Below are 22,993 nucleotides of genomic sequence, written 5' to 3'. Positions count from 1 at the left end.
ATACTAATTCACCCCCCCTCTTAGTATTCATCAGCAAGAAGGTTCTTATTACTTCTTGATGTCATCTATGAAACCACATATTTTTTTGAGGAATTTATGAAACGATTTTTGGGCTTTGTCTATACTTTTGTATTTCATATATGCATCATTTAGGTAGTTGCAACTCTACCATCTATCAAAATTAGGAGAAGATAGAGAAAATGAGTACATATTCAAGAGGTTTAAGCATTGATCACATAGAGTGAGACGAATATAGATAAAACTAAATCCTACAAAGCTGGTAGAGAGAATGCCAATTAAAAATCAAAATTGGAAGAAAACAAACCAACAATATTGTTGGTTGGTGCGAATCACCCGTCAGCCTGGGTGCTCCTTTAGAAAGTATTGGTCTCTTTTTTTTTGGACCTCAACAAAAAATATGTTGTCATCCTATATGATGATGTGGCCTTCAAACCTTAGTTATATTTAGGGGATTTGTCAAGTAATACAATGCAGGATTTTGGAAAGCGTAAAGTTAGGGTGCTCAACTATTAGGTCTTTGCCCTTATATTATGCCCTTTTATTGAAATTAATTGATATTTTTATATAATTGATAATTTATTTTTAAGTATTTGTTTATTTATTGAAATTAATAATTAATTTTTAAAATGATAAATTAAAATTACATGTATTATTATTAAAATAAACAAAAAACATTGAAATAACATTTTGGTAATTTAAAATAAACTAAAATAAAATAAATTAAAGTGAAGGTTAAAGAATACTTTCAAATTTAAATGGAATTGATTGATTTGAAAAATAATTTTAAAACAAATTAAAATAAAGAACAAAGTTTTTTTTTTGACTTAAATGGAAGGAAATTGATTGTTAAAACAAAATGAGATAATTATTTTATATTGAAAAAATTATTTTGAATTAATTTTAAATATTATTTTCGTTTTGAAGTTGATATTTGATTTCTTAAATATTTTTTAGAATTATCTTGAAAATATTTTAAAATTAAATGTTGAAAAGAAGTAAATAAATATATTTAATTAAATTATTTTAATTTTTCATTTATCATAAATTTTTGTTTTAAAGATTTAAAATGAAAATATTAAACAAAAATTAATTGCTATATTCAATTTTTTTCTCTTTGCAATTCTCATAAGACAAATCTCATGTCGTAAAGGCATTGCTGTTTGGTGGAAAGATGCAAATGTTGATCATTAACTATCGATGCTTTTGATTCTGATGATTCTTCACATCTTGATGACGATTTCTCTTGAAATGAGGTTGCGCCTCTTACTATTATTGTGGCCTCCATTGCCCCCTGAATCCTACTCCTAATGGTGTTCCCTCCTCTAGCCTTGAAATTTTTACTCCTGTTGCTCTTGTTCTATAGCAATAGTATGTTGAGTATTTATTGTATATTGCTGCTGCTAAGATATGTTGTTGTCATTGATGTCAGCATATTCCTATGTTTTATTGCTCCAGTGGTTGCAGATTGGTTTATTGGTTTTTTGGTTCTGTAATGAAGTATTTTTAATATTCTTATGCAATTCCTTATTGGTTTCAGTGATCTGGAAGCTTGCTTGATCATATCATTTGATCCGGTTTATGGTTTGGTTCCTCTGATCAATATTTTGTAGAGTTCGGTATTTCCTCTGATGTGCTCTAGTGTGATCAGATCTTGAGTTGTAGTTTTGGGATATTGTTTTGGATGTTCACGTGTATCTTCACTTCATATGGTTCACAATTTGGTGCTCTGTAGGTTATCTTTCCACATGGTAGTTGCTGCTGTATGAGTATTTCTGAGTTTTAGATGTTGATAGATGAAGATTAGATAAGTGGTGTTGGTGTAGCTATTGTTGATGATTTTAATGTTCTTGTTGGTGTTTCCTAACTGTTTTCTATTCATTTTGATAGTTTGCATTGATCATTGTGCACGGTATTGGTGATTTTGCTGATCTGGTGGTGTTCTTCATTCGATATGACCTATTTGGTGGTGTAGCGTGTTGCGGTTAATCTTGGAGATGATTCCAATGGTGTTGCATGTTTGAGAATTTGTTTTGGGTCCATGTTATGTCATTCATATCATAATATTGGTTTGTTGGTTGGTTATTGTATCATGTGATGAGAATTTGTAATTAGGTCTTATTGGGTTGAGTTGACCTTGTTGTCAAGGTTGATGATCGGTATAAATAGACATGTTATTCATGTAATTTAGGTGTTAGTGGTTGTTTTTGCATTATTAGAGAGTTGTAAAGGTGCGAACAATGAATATATCCTTTGGTGTAGTGATTGAGAAGAATTTGAGAATTGCTGAGTAGACAATTGTGCTTAATTGGAACTATCATTTGGCATAGAGAGATGCTATTCTTTCAGTTCATGTAATCTAGATTGTTGTCCAAATGTTATTGTATTTTAGTGAGACTTCCCTGAAGGTTGTATCCTTTCAAGCCATTATCTTTTGAGCGGCGAGCTTTAGGCAATGTGCCTGAATGCAAGTGCATTCTCCATTGTAATATTTTCACATACTACTACAGAGTATCATCTCATTGTGGGTAGGCTCCCACCATGATTTTTTCCTTAACCAGGTTTTCCACATCAAAATATTGGTGTTATGTGTTGTGCTATTATTGTGCTTGTCTTTGTTATTGTTGCAGTTGATCAGATTTGCTATTAAGGTTAAATTGTGTAATTCGATGAAAACTGATTCACCCCCCTCTTAGTTTTCCTTCATTGTTGTTGCCAATAATTGGTATCAAAGCTAGATCCTTCGGAAGAAGCTTGACCACTTGAGGAAATCCATGATGGCAACTTATGTTTTTAAGAAGGAGAGTCCAAGATTTGATGGAAGCAATTACACTATATGGAAGAACCAGATGGAAGTTCATCTGAAATGTCTTAGAGAAGAGTACTGGAAGATCAAAAAGAATGTTTATAATGTTCCTTAGAATGGCGTTGTATACACATAAAAATGGATACGAGCAATTAAATAAATATTTTTTATTTATTTAATAATTATTCATGTATTAAATAGTTAATTTGAAAAGATTAATTTATTTAATTCATTTCATGTCCTTCTATTAATTAATTTAATTGAAATATTTTATTAATTAATTAATTTATCTTATTCCTCTAATCAATTAATTAAATATCTAATATTTAATTATTCCTCTATCTACTATCCTATAGTCTCATTCATTAATAATTTCTTTATTATTTAATCCCTTTTCCAACTCACCTTCCATCTCCACTTCATCTTTCCTTTTCCAACTCATCCATCATGTGGCTAAATTAATTCAACAAAAATAAATAAAGTAAAATCAGTTATTATCCACTTATCTCCAACTTCCAAAATAAATGAAATATTGTGTAGATACACATATTTTCTAACCTTCTTCTATATTCTCTCTAACATCCCTATATCTTAGGAAAGAATTGAGTCCACTTGTCCTCTCAAGCCTAATTCTTCTCCAACCATCCCTAGATTCCCTTAGTCTGCAACCCAGTCAAGGTGAGATGAGTGACATTTGTCTTCTCCTTCCCCCTTTCTCTCAACCTTCACCTTTTCTCACAACCATACAAATTTGTAGATTTGATCATGATCGTTGATCTTAGACACATCATCCTATCCTCTCAAAAGTCTATAAAAGTAGGAGTTTGAGCTAAGAAAGAGTTAGTCTTCAAGTTAACAATTTGAGTAAAACTTATGCATCGGTGAGTTTTTATCTTGAAACAATTTAGCAATTTAGTATTTCTCATTTAGCATAATCATTTAGCTTTAAATCATTTGCATTTCATATCATAGTATTAGTTAACTATCAGTTATCATTCCATTCTTCATATGCCATCTTGGAAGCTACCAGTGCTTGTCTAAGAGCAAATCATCTGCAACCAGGAGCAATGGAGCTAGGACACAATGAGACTTAAATCATGAAGGTAATAATATGGTTTTTATTTTAATATTCATTTCATGTAGTTTGATTGGTTGAGTTTGGATTTCCTATAGAATTTCCTTTGCATTTTGTGAAACTAATATGTTGCAAGTAGTATTTTGATGATGAAATTCAAGTCGACACATTTTGGCACCCACGGTGGGGCTGGAGCCTCGCATATATATTTCTAATATCCTGTCTAGTTCTCACAAACATCAGTTTAATGCATTTGTAATCCAGATTCATGCCTATGTAAATTCTGATAGCGCTTTCATTTAATAGATTAGTGCTTTTGTCTCAGAGGTTAGCACATTTGGCATTTAGGTTAGCACTTTTGTTTGCAAATAAACACATTTAATCCTTAGATTACCACTTTTGTCTCTAAAGTTAACACACTTATCATTTTGGTTAGCGCTTTTTTCTATGAATTCTTGCATTTTAATCAGTAGAGCAACACTTTCATATCTCAAGTTCACGCTTTTGTCCCCTAGGTCAACATTTTTGAGGTGGAAAACAACACATTTGCTAGGATAGCGCTTTTATTTAGAGCTAACAAACTTTTTCTGCAGGTCTAAATGTCCAAGAACTAAAAATGTTAAACTACTAACATATCTATCTATAGGATTGTTTTAGAGAAAATTTCATGCATTTCCTCACATAGTTTAGTTTTATTTTGGAAAGTAACACATCATATCTTGCTCATTTAGCTTAACTAAGGAGATAAATTGACAACATGCAACTTGCATTTTGAGTGTTATCTTTAAAGTAGTCGCACATAGATTGTAGAAGGCTAAAATAAACTTGTGTTTTCCATGCTTGATGAAGTAGTAGGTAAGTATGCTCTCACCCTCATATGATGATCAAAAAACCAAACCTACTCTCTTTTATGTGTAACCTTTAGAGGGCTTTCCTTTCCAAGCTTCCTTGAGGGGGCTAGTGAGAGGGGAATGACCCAAGTGGAAACAGGCTAATACCGAGTCCTTCTGACCCACTCTAAATAAATCATGTTTGTGACAAAAGTCACAAACAACATATTCTGATAATTTCATACCAACACTATGTTTCCCTATAAACCCTATGGAGCGTAACCTCTTTAGGCTGAGAACCTTTTGTATTTATAGAGCTGAAAGTGCCACATGTATGGCCACATGATCAGAAGCCTTTACTAAAAAGAAATTGTACTAGTTGCCAAAATCCTTCTAATTGTTGGCGCAGGAGGTCAGACCTTTGAAGCGGCTCACACACATATGGTTCTTAGTAGAGATATAAAATTTTCCATGGGGAGTTTTCATGGAAACTGGTGCTTGGCCTCGGGGGAAACCCCATGTGAGATTCAAAAATTATTGTCTCAGCCTGCCATAGGGTTCGTGCTTGCTTGTACATTTTGTTTTTCAAACATTGTGTCTTCTATGTCTATAATTTTCTCAGAATGGTCAAAAATTGAAGAAAATCATCATCTAAAAATGAGCAAAAATCTAACAACTTGCTGGAAAAATTGAAAAATCCTTCAAACATAGTCAGAGCAACACTTTCAAGCAACAAAGTAGTGCATTTGTCCCATAAGTTAGCACTTTTGACCAAAAAGTTAGCACAAATGCTTTCTCACATCTAAGACAAAGCATATCAGACCAAAATTTCAAAGGCAATATTAAAAACCCTTCTTGAGTAGACTTGTGTTTAAACTATCACACATCTTCAAACTAGTTTGATAAATGGGTTACCAATCCAACAGGCTATTTCCAAAATGTTTCCATAAGCATAAAACATTCCACAAGCTAGTGATTCAACCATCTTAAGTGCAAAAATCAACATCATTATTAGTTTCTCATCAGGATATATCAATCCTCTATCATGAGACTTGATCAATCCATCTTTTGTTCATTATCTTGGATATATCATTCCCATTTTGAACCTAGGTTATATCAAAATCACAATTGCACTCACATTAGAATCAAGCAAACTTGTAAACTATCATATGCTTATATGACTTTTAAATATCACCTTAAGAAAAGAAAGCCTAGTTATAAAGCTACTCAAAAGAGGATAAGATTCTTGTATATCAATCGCAAGATCTTGTTAAAACTTCAAACATTCCTACGCCATTTTTGTCACTATCTACGTGGTTGCGGGACAGGATTTGACAGAGAAATTTTGCAAGGACATGCTTTTCAACAAAGAGACATTTTATCACAAGGAACCAACAACAGTGGTAAAATCAACAAAGCATACCTTCCTAAACCAATAATCACCTATTGAGTTGTTTTTAGAAGGTCAAAACTTCAAAAAAATTTCAAAGCAATCACATACCAGTTTGGACAAGAGCTCAATACGAGCAATTAAGAAAACAACAAAAACAAATGGAAGAAGATAATTCAATGTTCCAAACTTTTGAGTATACGATTGTTAATGAAGAAGCTGTCAATAACACCATTAGAGACCTTGAGCAAGATTTCAAATTTGATATACTAATGAAAAAGTTATTAGCAAAGAAAAAAGAAAAATATCTTTTAATGCTGGCAAAATCAGAGGCTAAATTGCCACAAGACTTTAACATAGAAGGTTTGAAACAAGATGCAGAGATGAGTAATAAGCAAAACACAAATGATCCAAATAACGAAAATATAAATAAAGAAAGGTATAAGGAAACAAGGGGAGATAAAACAAAAAAGGATCATGATGATACAAGAAGAGAGCATAGTGATAGAAGAACTTCTGAAGATACAAAGAGAATCCGTATGGATAATCCCTTGTTAAATCTCACTCAACAAATGCAAACCCTACAACAACAAATACACGATATGCAAAATGGAACATATTCCAAGAAGTATTCCTTGGAAGAAATCTTCCCATATCCATTTGACAAACATTTAAATATGATAGCATTTCCACAGTATTGCGAAATCCCTAAATATGATAAATACGATGGGAGATCTGATCCTCAAGATCACATTAGGGAATTTTGTACTATGAGTATGGAATTTTCACACGATGAAACTTACCTGATGCATCTATTCCCTAGGAGTTTAAATGGACAATTGATGGAATGGTTCTCAAGACTACCATTTGGAAGCAAATCTCTTGAAGAACTTGTGAATAGATTTATTTCATAATACTCCTACAATATAAGAAATGAGATAACAATGCTGGATTTATGCAATATTAAGCAAAAGAATGGTGAATCTTTCATGATCTTCTTACAATGAGGGAAATGAATGTTTAATAGGTATCCAAGAGATGTACTTGATCAAGAGAAAATAGACATATTCATTGCCAATCTTATCAGTGAAATGAGTTACAATCTAAAAATGCAATGTCCTCCTTCTTTTGCCAAGATGATTGAAAATGGTCTAAAAATAGAAGACGCAATGGTAAAGAAAGGAGAGCTAAAACTTTACAACAATAACAATCACAACAACAACAACAACAAAAATAACAATGACAAACCTAAATTATAGTCAAAGAATAGGAATGCAATCAACGGAGGAAATAACGACAATAATGCTACAAAACAAAAATCAATCTTTAATCTATCATGTCAAATTCCAAACAATAACAATCAAGAAAATAGTAAACCCAAGTCTTTCTTCTCCAATCCTCGCAGGAATTCACAAACATTGGAGAACCCTTGGAATCATCTTTGAAAACTCTTCTTGTGAATAAACTAATTACTTTACCAGAAGAAAGAAATTATGAACCACAAGTCAAACCTAATTGGTGGAATGACAATCATTTTTGCAATTACCATTGAAATAAAGGACACCAAACTAATGATTGTCAAAGATTGAAGCACCTTATCCAAGATTTAATCAATAATGGAACTATCATAGTGGATAGTCATAAGATGACAGAATCACATCTAGCCTTCAAAACTCCACTTCCAAATTATGAAAAATGTGAACAATATAACTCAAAAGATGACAAAGGCAAAGCCAAAGTGAACTACACTTATACGTATGCTGATGTGGTAAATGTCATCATCGTTAAAGATAACCCACCTTCAGAACCAATCAATGTCATTACAAGAAGCAAAGCAAAGAGTACATTTCCAGGTATAAAAAATGAATCAACATCCACTTCATGACAATATAACTTAGTGGAACAATTGTACAGAATATCCGCTCAAATATCAGTTTTAGAACTTCTCAAAGTTTCACCTATGCATAAGGAAATTTTGGAAAAAGCTCTAACGAAAACAATAGTTTCAAAAGACCTAGATGTAGATCAGTTCCAAAACATGGTGGGACACCTTATAGCCCCTCATTTCTTATCATTTTTTGAAAATGATGACGCATCCTTGTAACATCCTCACAATGCTCCCTTATATGTTGAAGTCACCATTCACAAAACTCATGTCAAACACGTACTCATAGATGGTGGAGCTGGCTTAAAAATTTGTGCATTAAGTTTAATAAAAGCTTTGGGATATTCAGAAAATGCAATAGATCTAAAGCAGAAAATAACGATTAAGGCTTATGATGAAGAAGAACGTTCTTCTAAGGGAATTGTGGTGTTACCAATCAAAATAGGACCTTTGGAAAGGAATACATTATACCAGGTTTTAGATTTGAATCTATCTTATAATATTCTTTTGGGAAGACCATGGATTCACAACATGCAAGCAATTCCTTCTACATATCACCAATGTGTAAAGTTTCCTCATGAGGGACAAGAAGTCACTATAATTGCAGACTCCAGCCAATATTGCAATAATATGACGCCAACACAAGATACAAGAGTTCCATATAATAGAGAATCAGTCTATCCTACCAAAGAAATTCAAGAAAAGTTATGGGAAACCTTTGAGAAAAATCTCAAATTAAATGATGAAGGAAAGGGAAAATATTCTTTACACAACTTGCCACTTTCACCTAAATCATATGGAAATCCTACAAATCTTCAACCATGGATCTCAGAAAAATCAGTAGAAATGTTTGATGGAGCATTTGTTAGAGCTGGAACACTTGCAGAAGAAATTGAAGAAAAGGACATTCTTGGTTGGTTGTACAAAGATGAAAATGAAACTATAGCAACAAATGTAGAAGTCAATATTCCCATAGAGCAATATGACAATGGTTATAAGATCATGCAAAAAATAGGATATGAAGGAAAATGAACAATTGGCAAGCGACAAGAAGGTACATCAAAACCTCTTTGTCCTCACTCACAATCTAAAGAAAGATAAATCAGGACTTGGATATCCAAGATCAAATCAAAAGCAACATAATTATCAATAGCCAAAGTGGAGAAAGAAAGATATCCCTAAAGAATAACAATGGAAAGAAAAGCTACACCATGGAGCATAAATAGTAGCCAATAAGAAAAAAACAAGAAGAATATGAGAAACAATAGGAAGAACCTACAATAAAAAGAGAAGCATAATCTTGCAAACAAGTTCAATAAATACAAACAAGTGTTGAATCTGAGCAAGATATTCTAGAAGTAGTGAAAGAAGAGATGGCCAAAATCAGAGAACTGTTTGCACCATACAATATTCCTATATGGTATATTGGTGTAATCTTAGACAATGGTTCAAAGACATATTCAAATGAATATGAATGGGGTTCAAATTTATCATCTAGTATATCAAGTGAAGAAAAGGATAAAGAAAAAGCAATTATTACAAACGAGGACTCTTCTTTCACAAAACAAAAGATAGAGTTAGAAACAAGAAAAGAAGAACTCAGAATTCAGAGGACAGAGGCATATACGAGACACCAAAATAAAGAGGATGAAAAAGAACAAGAAGTAACACCACAAGAAACACAAATAGTTATTGATCAAGTAACAAATTTCTATCAAATGATGAGCAAGACATACCAAGTTATGGAGGAACCATGGAATAACTAATAGATAGTCAAGCAGGATTGACTATTAGTCTAGAAGAAGCTGAGTTCGAGAGAAGACAAAAGATAGCAAAAGAATCCTCTATGCCATGTACACAAGTATGTCAACTTTAAAATACAAATGAATCTATTTAAATTAATCAATAATAAACTTGCAGTGTTAAAGATGTATGTGTTGATATAATCCATTCATTTGAGGGACAAACATTAGATGAAGAATCACTTGAGTGTGAACCACAAAATACCAATACTGATTTTGTTAGAACTGATTGGAGAACACTTGGAAGAGACTATCCTCAAGAGCGTTCTATCTATGACATTACCTACTCTATGCCAAATTATGACTATTATGTCATGAACCTTGTAGCACCTAACAATGACGATGACTATGGCTTACCCCTTCTTCATCCATAACTAATTGATTGGGATAACCTAGAAAACCCTCAATTGGATGTCTTTTCCAATGACCATGACTTAGCTGTGTATCTTAATGCTGTCAAACCTATAACATCTAAGATATCTTCCATCACAGAATCAAGTAACATTTCTTGCAGTCGGGAGAATGCCAAACTTTCCAATCGCAAAATTGAAATAAAACAAGGAAAAAGACCTAGTGCCGAAAACCATTTCATGGAAACACTAGATTAATCAAGAGGAAAAATAAAAGATGTATCTAACGGTAAAAACCTCTTTGAGGTGCCAGAAGATGGAAAATTTAACATCCTCCTTGCATATTTTCATTAGAGATATGCTATTCTAATAGAGCCAACAGAAGCAATAAACATTGGCACACTAAAAGATCCCAAGATACTTCATCCTGCTGCATCATTATCAGATGAAGAGAGGAAAGAATACATAGAATTATTTAGACAAAGATAGATAAATTTTGCTTGGTCCTATGCAAACATGTGAGAAATTTATCTAGATCTTATCATGCATCATCTCAATGTGGATCTAAAAGCAAAACCAACTAAACAAAAGCTAAGGAAGATGCATCCACACATCACTCTCCTTGTAAAAGCCGAGCTAAAGAAAATATTTGATTTGGGTTTCATAAGACTTGTTGCCTATCCAGAATGGGTTTCAAGCATTGTGCCAATGTCAAAGCCAGATAAAAGCATATGATTCTGCACTGAGTTTAGAGATTTGAACAAGGCATGTCCCAAAGATGATTTCCCATTACCCAACATTGATATAATTATGGACTTATCAACAAGACATGAGATGTTTTTATTAATGGATGGATTCTCAAGATACAATCAAATAATAATTGCCCTTGAAGATCAAGAAAATACAACATTCACATGTGTATGTGGTACTTATTGCTGGAATGTTATGCCATTTGGGCTTAAGAATGTAAGAGCAACTTATCAAAGAGCCATGACAATAATTTTTCATGATATGATGCATATATTTATGGAAGATTATGTAGATGATATAGTTGCAAAATCTCATACAAGGAAAGAACATTTGAACATCTTGGGAAAGATCTTTGATATGCTTGGACAATATCAATTAAGATTGAATCCAAAGAAATGTGCATTTGGAGTAACCTCTGGAAAACTTCTTGGGTACATTATATCAACTTGTGGAATTGAAGTATCAGTAAAAGGTCAAAGCTATAATGGAAATGGAGTCGCCTAGGAACATAAGTCAATTGCGTTCTTTACAAGGAATATTGTAATCAATCATAAGATTTGTCTCTCAATAAGTAGATAGATGTCATCCATTCACTCATCTTTTACATAAGAATGTTCCATTCTAATGGGATCATAAGTGCGAAGAGGCTTTTATGCAAATTAAAGAGTATTTGATGAATCCTCCAGTACTTGTATCACCAATCAAAGGGAAACCATTGTTGCTTTATATCTCATCGAAAATTATATCATTAGAAGCTCTTTTAGCACAACATGATGAAGAAGGTAAAGAAAGAGTGGTCTATTACATTAGTAGAACACTTATAGGCTATGAATTGAACTACACATCACTAGAGAAGACATGTCTAGTAGTTGTATTTGCAACTTAGAAACTAGGATATTATATGCTGACTCATTCTGTGAAACTGATAGCAAAAATAGATCCACTAAAGTATTTGTTGAACAAGTCAACTTTGACAGGTAGACTAGAAAAATGGGTTATGGTACTCAGTGAGTTTGATATAGAATATGTTGATCGAAAATCTATCAGAGGATAGGTCATTGCTAATCAATTAGCTGAAGCACCTTTACAAGATGACATACCATTGCACATTGAATTTTCTAATGCAAACATTCTGACAATAAGTACAAAATTTTGGGATTTGTACTTTGATGGTTCTTATACACAATGTGGATCAGGCGCTGGAATTTTGTTCATCACACCTCAAGGACACACAATTCCAAAATCACATAGACTGCGATTTCCATGCACAAACAATACTGCAAAATATGAAGCATTGACTATTGGGCTCAAAATGGCTATTGAATGGAACATTAAGGAATTACATGTTTATGGTGATTCACAACTTATAATCAACCAAATAAATGATGATTATTAAACTAAGGATGACAAGCTCATGCCTTACAAATAGCTAGTTGAAGAGTTTAAAGAATAGTTTGAAGAAGTATCATTCACTCAGATCCCAAAAAATGAGAACAAAGCAACAGATGCAATGGCTACAATAGCATCTCTTTTGCAGAATCAATAGAATCAACAACGTTATGAATTCCTGGTGGAAGATATCTTAAAACCTACCATTGAATCCCAACATACCCACATGATTTGCCATATATCTGGAACCAATCAATCCTTATATGACCAAACTTATCAATACTTAAATAGAATATCCTTCCTCTTGACCTATCCCGCAATCAGAGAAGAAATTTTATTCGTCAGTCATCCCACTATACTATTATTGCTGATACCTTATATAGGAGAGGTCTAGATAGCACTTTATTGAGATGTCTCAAACAAGAATAACCTAAGAAAGTTCTTAACAAATTTAATGCAGGTATTTGTGGCACACATTCAAGTGGATTAACACTGGCTAAGAAACTTCTTCGTATGGGTTACTATTGGCCTACTATGGAGAGAGATTCATTCACATATGCTAAGAAATGCAAACAATGCCAGATCCATGGGAATCTCATCCACGCACTAGCACAAGATTTGCATCCTATGGCAGAATCATGGCCATTTTACCAATGAGGCCTTGATTTGGTAGGTAAGATAAATCCTTCATCCTCTAATGGACATAAGTTCATTTTGATTGTTATGAGTATTTCACTAAATGGATTGAAGCAATACCTTTGACGAAAGTGACAGGAAAAAAAATATCATCATTCATCTTGAATTATATAATCTATCGCTATGGAGTCCCTATGACCAATATTACTGATAATGGATGACCATTTAAGAATCAAGATGTGAAGGAACTATGTGAGTCATTCTATATCCAACATAGGTTTTCTACACCATATTATCCACAGGGAAATGGTCAAGTTGAGGCATCAAACAAGACTATCTTGAAATTTTTGAAGAAAAAAGTCAATGAAGCTGGTAAAGACTGACACATTCAATTAAATCCTGCTCTTTGGGCATACCGAACCAACATCCACACACCAACGGGGGCACCTCCATATTTCTTAGTCTATGGATCAGAAACCATATTTACCAGTAGAAGTAGAGATACCCTCTCTACGAATTTCCTTGAAAGGTCTTATACCAAAAGAAGAACAATGACTTTCTAGACTTCAAGAAAATGAGCTGATTCAAGAACGTCGCCAAAATGCAATAGATCATTTGAAGGCATATCAACAGAGAATGACAAGAATTTATAATCACAGAGTCAAGCCACATATTTTTTAGATTGGAGATATAGTTCTAAGGGAGAATTCGAGAAATCAGAAAGACCGAGAAAATAAGGGTAAATTTGAACCAAATTGGTTAGGTCCTTCTGTCATAGTAGCAACATATGGCTCAGGAGCATAAAATTTGTCTACCCCTAAAGGTGATTGGTTTGATGAACCTATCAATTCCATCCATCTCAAGAAATTCTATGCTTGAGATATAAAGTCTTGAAAAAATTAGTAAAAAACATATAAAGTCCTGAAGATATCAATAAAAATCAGAAAAGCAGAAAATCCCTAAAAAGCATAAAACAGTGAAAAAAGAAGAAGAAAAAATCAAATATGGAAAAAAATGCAATAAATCTAGATAGTGAAAACCTGGTAAATAGGCGCTATCTTAAAAAGTGGGTTCTTCCATCTATGAGATTGCTTCGCGCATCTATCCATCCTATCACATCTATTGCTTCCATCTATCCTAGCTCATCCATTTCATCTTTCATATCCATTGCTTTGAACCATTTAGCAGGAAATATGCATCTTGCCAATAGTTATCAATCTTTGACATACTTATCATAATCACCATCTTAGAATTTATCAAAATTAATCATATCTACATTATATCCCACCATGGTTTGGATCTTGATCAATTCATACATCCATAATAAAGTTTTGTTTCCGCTGGGGGCAAAATCCTATTTCCTTTTGCTAAGGTGATCTTTTAAATCTTTGAAAATAAAAAACATTCAAAAAACTTAGAAAAACCAAAAACATCTAGGATTTTGAAACAAATAACCAACAACAAGGCAATGAAGATCAAGGCATTTTGTAACAACTAAATCATGAAACTCAGAAAATGAAGAATCAACCAGAAAGTAATACCAGATTAACAATGATCATTCATCAAGATGATTATATTAGTTAATGACCATGATAACATATGAATGACATACAAGATTCAGTGTTCATATCTTGATTTTATTGCTAATCACGTACTCTATGTGGCTCAAGGATGTCTATGACTAGAGAAGCTATGATGGGGCATGATTATTTTCTTTGTTTTTAGTCTGTGGTTTATCTCTTATTAAGGTATGTACTTGTCTAGGGATATGATTGACAAAAGATCAAGGAGGATGTTCCGAGTCATGCATGAAAGGAGATAATCCTTGTTTGTTCTGCAAGAAATACTCAGGTCATCTTGATTCATTATATTAATTTGCTTGTGTAAACTTTCTATATCAAAATCCATGTAAGAAATACTCAAGTCAGATTGAATTATTATGTCAAGTTTCTTGTATTTTCTTACAACATTTTAAAGCTCAATGATGAAATCAAGCGCTGTTATAAGACAACATATGAAGAATGGAAGTATCATTTTAGTTAGATTATTATTTTTAGATTATCTCATTATCATCTGCATAATAAGCATTCATTTTCAGTTGCATTTTAAGCATTTCATTCCATTCAAAGATCAACGGTCAATTTGCATTTGATCATTGTAGGTGCATTTATCTTTAGAATCATTTAAATTATCATCATTCAATTCATTTAGTTGCATTCAATCATTTGCATTGGTTTGCATTCCATTAAGTGCATTTCACAATCATGTAGTATATCATCATTATTATTTGCATTAGGATCATTATCATTGTAGTTCTTAAGGTCATTTAGTTGCATCTTTGCACTTAGATTCATTTATCTTTATAAGCATTACAAATAAGAATAAAAAACATTTCATATCGATCATTTGCATTTCCAATCATTATATGTATACACATTAAAGTAATTAATAAAATCAACATTCATTTGCATGCGTAATCATTAGAAGCATTCTCATATAGATCATTAAATTTGCATCATTTAAGTTAGTAATCATTTTCATTTGCATCCATGATCATCAAAATAAAATAAAAAATCAATTGCATTTTGAATTCCCTCATCATTTCATCATCATCATGAAAATAAAGGAAAGAAAAGATCATCATAACATCATCCATGTAATCAATGCATATAGATCATCATCATATAGAGTAACATGAAAAATAAACCATGAATCATCAATATCATATAGGATCCATGTCTGCATATCATCATAAACAATAAACAATCCAAGTATACAATGATATCAAAGAAATAATCAATAAAATACAATGTCCCATGATACAAATCAGTGTATCATATCAATATGTCAACTAGGACAAAGAGCACCACTCTTTTCAGATATTGTAGGCCTCGTTGATCCTCCTATTTCCCCCTGGATGAATCAATACATCTAGGTCCTCTTGCAACATGATATCAACAAAATTTCAGCTCTTGATCTAATCAATTGCTTCGATCAAGCAATCAACTATCCTATCCTCTCACTTGAGATTTATATTAATCTCTTTAACCACATATTAGTGACATTCATTCATCATGACGTTACGCATCTAGTCTATCCAATCTTGAGTTTACATCATTGATGTTCATCAATCATGAAGTCAATCAAATTCTATCCTATCAAACCATCAAAGCTTCGAGTTTATATCATTGACCCTCAGCAATCATGGGGTCAATCAAACTCTATCAATCATCAAATTAAGTAGAATATCAAAGTAATCAAAGAGCGCAGATTTTCATCAACCAAAGTTGTAGAAATTTCAATCAATTATCGTGAGATCAATCGCTCAATCAATTTTTTTAAATAATTTCACGACCAATCTCTCGAGGGGGCACACAATTAGGATTTTTATCTAAATTAGGCGCATTATCAAGAATCGATTTAATCTTTGAAACAATGTTGTCTCAACATCATTTCAAAGAGGGGCAAAATGTATATACATAAAAATGGCTATGAGCAATTAAATAAATATTTAATATTTATTTAATAATTATTCTTCTATTAAATAGTTAATTTGAAAAGATTAATTTATTTAATTTATTTCATGTCCTTCTATTAATTAATTTAATTAAAATATTTTATTAATTAATTCATTTATCTTATTCCTCTAATCAATTAATTAAATATTAAATATTTAATTATTCTTCTAATCAATTAATTAAATATCTAATATTTAATTATTCCTTTATCTACTATCCTATAGTCTCATTCATTAAATAATTTGTTAATTATTTAATCCCTTTTCCAACTCACCTTCCATCTCCACTTCATCTTTCCTTTGCCAACTCATCCATCATGTGGCTAAGTTAATTCAACAAAATAAAATAAAATAAAATCATTTATTAGCCACTTATCTCCAACTTCCAAAATAAATGAAATATTGTGTACATACACATATTTCCTAACCTTCTCCTATATTCTCTCTAACATCCCTATATCTTAGGAAGGACTTGAGTCCACTTGTCCTCTCATGCCTAAATCTTCATCAACCATCCCTAGATTCCCTCAGTCTGCAACCCAGTCAAGGTGAGATGAGTGACATTTGTCTTCTCCTTCCCCCTTTCTCTCAACCTTCACCTTTGCTCACAACCATCCAAATTTGTAGATCTGATCATGACTGTTGATCTCAGACACATCATCTTATCCTCTCAAAAATATATAAAAGTAGGAGTTTGACTTGAGAAAGAGTTAGTCTTCAAGTTAACAATTTGAGTAAAACTTATGCATCTGTGAGTTTTTATCTTGAATCAATTTAACAATTAAGCATTTCTCATTTAGCATAATCATTTAACTTTAAATCATTTGCATTGCATATCATAGTATCAGTTATCATTCCATTCTTCATATGCCATCTTGGAAGCTACCAGTGCTTGTCTGAGAGAAAATCATTTGCAACCAGGAACAATGGAGTTAGGACACAATGAGACTTAAATCATGAAGGTAATAATATGGTTTTTATTTTAATATTCATTTCATGTAGTTTCATTGGTTGAGTTTGGATTTCCTGTAGCATTTCCTTTGTATTTTGTGAAACTAATATGTTGCAAGTAGTATTCTGATGATGAAATTCAAGTCGACACAGGTGCAACAACTCTTGATGAAATCAAAGAAGCTGAATATAATATAAGAGAAAAAGAGACATTGTTGAGTGACCTAATTGATTCTAAGATGACTAATGTGATGGGACTGCAGACTGCACAGCAGATCTGGGAAAAGCTAGAAACCTCAAGTATGAAGGAGATAAAAATGTCAAATTTGCTAAATTGCAAAGTTTGAAAGGAAAGTATGAAAAGTTGCAGATAGGATAAGATGAGAATATATCATCCTTTATGGTAAGGTAAATGAGATTGTTCTGGGCATCAAATGTGTCAGTGGAAGTATTGAAAAAGATGATATTCTTGCTAAGGTGTTGAGATCATTGCCTCCTACTTAGAAACATAAGGTAGATTATGTTAGGAACCGGGAAGGACAAATGAGAGGGGGGGGGGGTGAATAAGTTGTCAACTAGTTATCAATAAATTATAACCCAAATGCAAATTATTCCAACTTAAACTTAGTGCCGGTAAACCAAACTTAAATGCTGACAAACAAATTAATAGTTATAGCAGTACCGATATAACTTAATGCATGAAATAGAAAGAGAAACAACATCCACAACACATGACACAAAATTTTTGATGTGGAAACCTATAAGGGGAAAACCACAGTGGGAAACCTTACCCATAATCAGATGATACTACTACAGATAGTATGTGTATACAAATGAGGTTTGAACATGTAGAAAGCCAACCACCTAGAGCTCACTGCTCAATTACAAAATAGTAGTCACATTGGCTACAATTGGATGGTTAAATCCAATAACAATGTATTACTCAAAATAGCATCTGCAATGCTGGATTCAATAACGGTTGAAGCTCTGAACATGAGTGCTAAACACCTTCATAACCTTCCTTCAACCTTCAAATGATGTCTACATGATTCACACAAGGATCTGCTTATTTTCACTCTTCAATATACACTCATACCATATCCATATTCCATATCATGATCTTCAATAAGATCTTACAATAATTTATACAAAACCTAAGACCACATGTTAAGATCAGCTCACTAAAGATATTATAATTAAATCAATTACAAATAAGTCTTGATGCGATAAAATATGTAGGATCAATACAATTACATATTATCAAAACAATAATCCATTTCCAAAACATGCCATGCTGATCTGGAACAGATATCATGTATCAGTCCATAACCTAGACCTATCTACCGATAAAGGCAAATTTGTCAAGCCGATTAGACCAATAAGAAAAACACCAAATCCAAACTTCCAATCCATATCTTCGACATAACCAAATGATCTCCAGATGATAACAAGTTATTCTCACTGCTGGTGAATAATATATCCTGATGGTGAACATATATCGGTGACTGTGCATAAGCCAATATCTATGTCGGGACCACAATGTGTCGGTTCAACAATAAACCAATATAGCCATAGTGCCAAATCAACAATGTAGACCTCCAAGAAGATAAGTGTTGACATCAATGACAAAACCAATGCAACACATGACAAATTCATCCATAATACCAATAATCTCCCCCTTTGGCATTGATGGCAACACTAGATGGAAAACCATCTAAGTGCCAAAAATAGAATGCCAAAAACCAATAGACCAACAATCTCCCAAAGACAGATCAATACAAAGTTTGGTACAGAACCAAAACCAAAATACATCTCTTGAAGAATATATCTCTCCCTCAAGGAATAATGTTTTTCCATAGATATCTCTCCCCCTTTGATATCAAATGCCAAAGTAGTTAAGAATTAAAACATAACATACAACTAAGTACTCCCCCTAAGTAGTAGCTCTCCTTCATCAAAGTCAGAATTTTTTTTCTATTAGTCCCTACTGGTTTGATGCCAATCTTCATCATTCAAGTCTCTGTCAGTGGGAAAATTACCCCAAGCTGCTCTCTGAGATATTCAAATGTTTCCTTAGGCAAAGGCTTTGTAAAAATATTTACAATTTTCTCTTTAGTATTCACATAAAACAATCTCACTTCATTTGCTTCAACATTCTCTTTCAGAAAATTATACTTAATAGAAACATGCTTTGTCTTAGAGTGAAATACTGGATTCTTTGATATATCAATTGCTGTTGAATTATCACAATAAATAATTATCGGTTCTTTGCAATTTACCTTTATATCCTTCAACATTTGCTTGATCCATAATACCTGAGTACAATTAGTTGTTGCTGCAACATATTCTGATTCTATTGTAGATAATGATCTACAAGTCTGCTTCTTACTTATCCATGAAATCAATCTTCTACCAAGAAAGAATGCACCGCCAGTGGTACTAATTCTGTCATCTACATCTCCTACCCAATTTGTGTCTGTATATGCACATAAATCAAAATTGTCATCCTTAGGATACCATAAACCAAGATTTACTATGCCTTGTAGGTACCAGAAAATCCTTTTAACTGTTGATTCATGATTTGCTTTAGGATTTCTTTGAAATCTAGATACAATACATACTTCATTCATTATATCAGGTCTGGTTTGTGTCAAATATAGTAAACCCCCAATCATAGATTTGTACCTTATCAGATTAATAGGAGTTGAATCATCCTTCAATGTTAATTTATCAATTGTAGTCATAGGAGTACTTACCGGTTTGAAATTTTCCATACCAAATTAATTCAAAAGTTCCTTCAAGTACTTTTTTTGACATATGAATATACCTTTATGAGTTTGTGAAATCTGCAAACCTAGAAATTTTTTTATCTCTCCAATCACAGACATTTCAAATTCTTCCTGCATCTTATTAGCAAAGTCTTTACATAACTCTTCTTCACCTCCAAAAATGATATCATCCACAAATATTTCAATAACCAAAATATCATTATTGGTAACTTTGTAATACAAATTGCTATCAACATTACCTTTTGTGTATCCAAGCTTTAAAATATATTTATCCAATCTATCATACCAAGCTCTGGGAGCTTACTTCAATCCATATAAAGCTTTCCTTAACTTGCAAACCATATCCTTATCTTCTATCAATGAAAATCCATCAGGTTGTTCAATGTAAACTTCCTCTTCAAGATCTCCATTAAAAAATGCACATTTTACATCCATCTGATAAAATTTATAGTTCTTATTAGCTGTAAATGCCTGCGAAGGACAATTGAGAGGGGGGGTGAATCAGTTGTCAACCAGTTGTCAATAAATTATAACCCAAATGCAAATTATTCCAACTTAAACTTAGTGCCGGTAAACCAAACTTAAATGTTGGTAAACCAAACTTAAATGTTGGTAAACAAATTAACAGTTATAGCAGTACCTATATAACTTAATGCATGAAATAGAAATAGAAACAACATCCACAACACATGACACAAATATTTTGACGTGGAAACTCGGTAAGGGGAAAAATCATGATGGGAAACCTTACCCACAATTAGATGATACTACTACAGATAGTATGTGTATACAAATGGGGTCTACACATGCAGAAAGACCAATCGCCTAGAGGTCACTGCTCAATCACAAAATAGGATTCACACTGACTACAATTGGATGGTTAAATCCAATAACAATGTACTACTCAAAATAGCATCTGCAATGCTAAATTCAATACCAATTTAAGCTCTGAACATGAGTGCTAAAAACCTTCATAACCTTCCTTCAACCTTCAAATGATGTCTGGATGATTCACACAAGGATCTGCTTATTTTCGCTCTTCAATATACACTCATACCTTATCCATATTCCATATCATGATCTTCAGTAAGATCTTACAATCATTTATAGAAAACCTAAGACCACATGTTAAGGTCAGCTCACTAAAGATATTACAATTAAATCAATTAAAAAATAAGTCTTGATGCGATACAATATGTCAGCTCAATACAATTATATATTATCCAAACAATAAACTATTTAAAAAATGTTCCTTTCTGATCTAGAATAGATATCATGTATCGGTCCATAACCTAGACCTATTTGCCCATAAAGGCAATCTGTCAAGCTGATTAGACCAATAAGAAAAACACCAAATCTAAACTTCCAATCCATGTCTTTGACATAACCAAATGATCTCTAGATGATAACAAGTTATCATCATTGTCGATGAACAATATATCTTGCTAGTGAACATATACTGGTGATTGTGCATAAGCCAATATCCATGTCGGGACCACAATGTGCTGGTTCAACAGTAAACCAATATAACCATAGTGACAAATCAACAATGTAGACCTCCAAGAAGATAAATGTTGACTCAATGACAAAACTAGTGCAACACATGATGAAGTTATCCATAATACCAACATATTCTAATGATGAGATTCAAAGTGTGATTACTGTGACAAGGGACATGCTAGTTGGAAAAATTGTTACATTTGAGCTGAGCAAATTTGGAGAATCTCATGGAAAATATGAGACTGCATTTAAAACAGTTGTATCTAGGAAGCAAAGATATGACTTGGAAGAAAGTTCATGTAGGATATCCAGGTATGAAAGAGAAATTAAAGAGATGGAAGAGCAAGAAAGAGAATTGGAAGAGCTTGAAGCCACGATTACTAGGAGATTGCCTAAGGGAGCTGGTAAGTATGATTTCCCTTGAAATGTTTCTCTTGTAACAAGATAGGACATTTTCCTGTAGATGCCTTGAGAGAATGTCTAAGTATGATAGGCATGCCAATTTTGATAAGAATGATAGATATGAGAAGCATGAGATGTATGATAAGCCCTACAAGCCTAACTAAAAGTATAAATATAAGAATAAATGTTATTATGTTGCTGATGAAGGTGTGATAGATAATGAATCAGAGAATGGAAATTCAGAGGATGAAATTATGTTCATTTGTATCAAGGAAGATAATCTAGTACCTGCTGATCTTACAAGCTGCATTGTTGAGGAGAAAGCTCTTGTTGCTAAAATTGAAGAGAAAGATGAATGGGTGATTGACAATGGCTATTCACATCATATGATAGGTTATAAAAGAAAATTTGTGAATATGGAAAAGTATGATGGTGGTATTGTGAGATTTGGAGATGATAAAGCTTGTGTGATCTAGGGTAAAGGTTCTATTTCCTTTGATGGTAAGCATAACATTGATGATGTCTTGTATGTTGAAGGTTTGAAGCACAATTTTTTGAGTGTTGGAAAGATGGTTGACAAGGGATATGATCTACAATTCAGAGATGGTAAATGCAAGATCCTAAATGCCTCTGGTATAGAGATTGCATTTGGAACTAAGACAAAAGGTAATATTTTTCATTTGAATGTCAGTGAGAAAAGTTGCTTGATTTCTCTGATTGATGAAAGTTGGTTGTGGCATAGGAGAATGTATCATGTTAATTTTGATTCAGTGATTAAGACCAGTTCTATTCAAGTCGTTAGAGATTTACCTAAGATTGTGAAGCCTGCTAATCTGGTATGTAAAGAATGTCAAATGGGAAAGAAAACAAAAATTTCATTTAAGAGTAAGAAGTACACATCTA

This window comes from Cryptomeria japonica, chromosome 8, assembly GCF_030272615.1.
Source record: "Cryptomeria japonica chromosome 8, Sugi_1.0, whole genome shotgun sequence".
In the NCBI taxonomy this organism is placed as follows: Eukaryota; Viridiplantae; Streptophyta; class Pinopsida; order Cupressales; family Cupressaceae; genus Cryptomeria; species Cryptomeria japonica.
The sequence above is the reverse complement of the archived record's forward strand: the minus strand, read 5'-3'. Positions refer to the sequence as shown.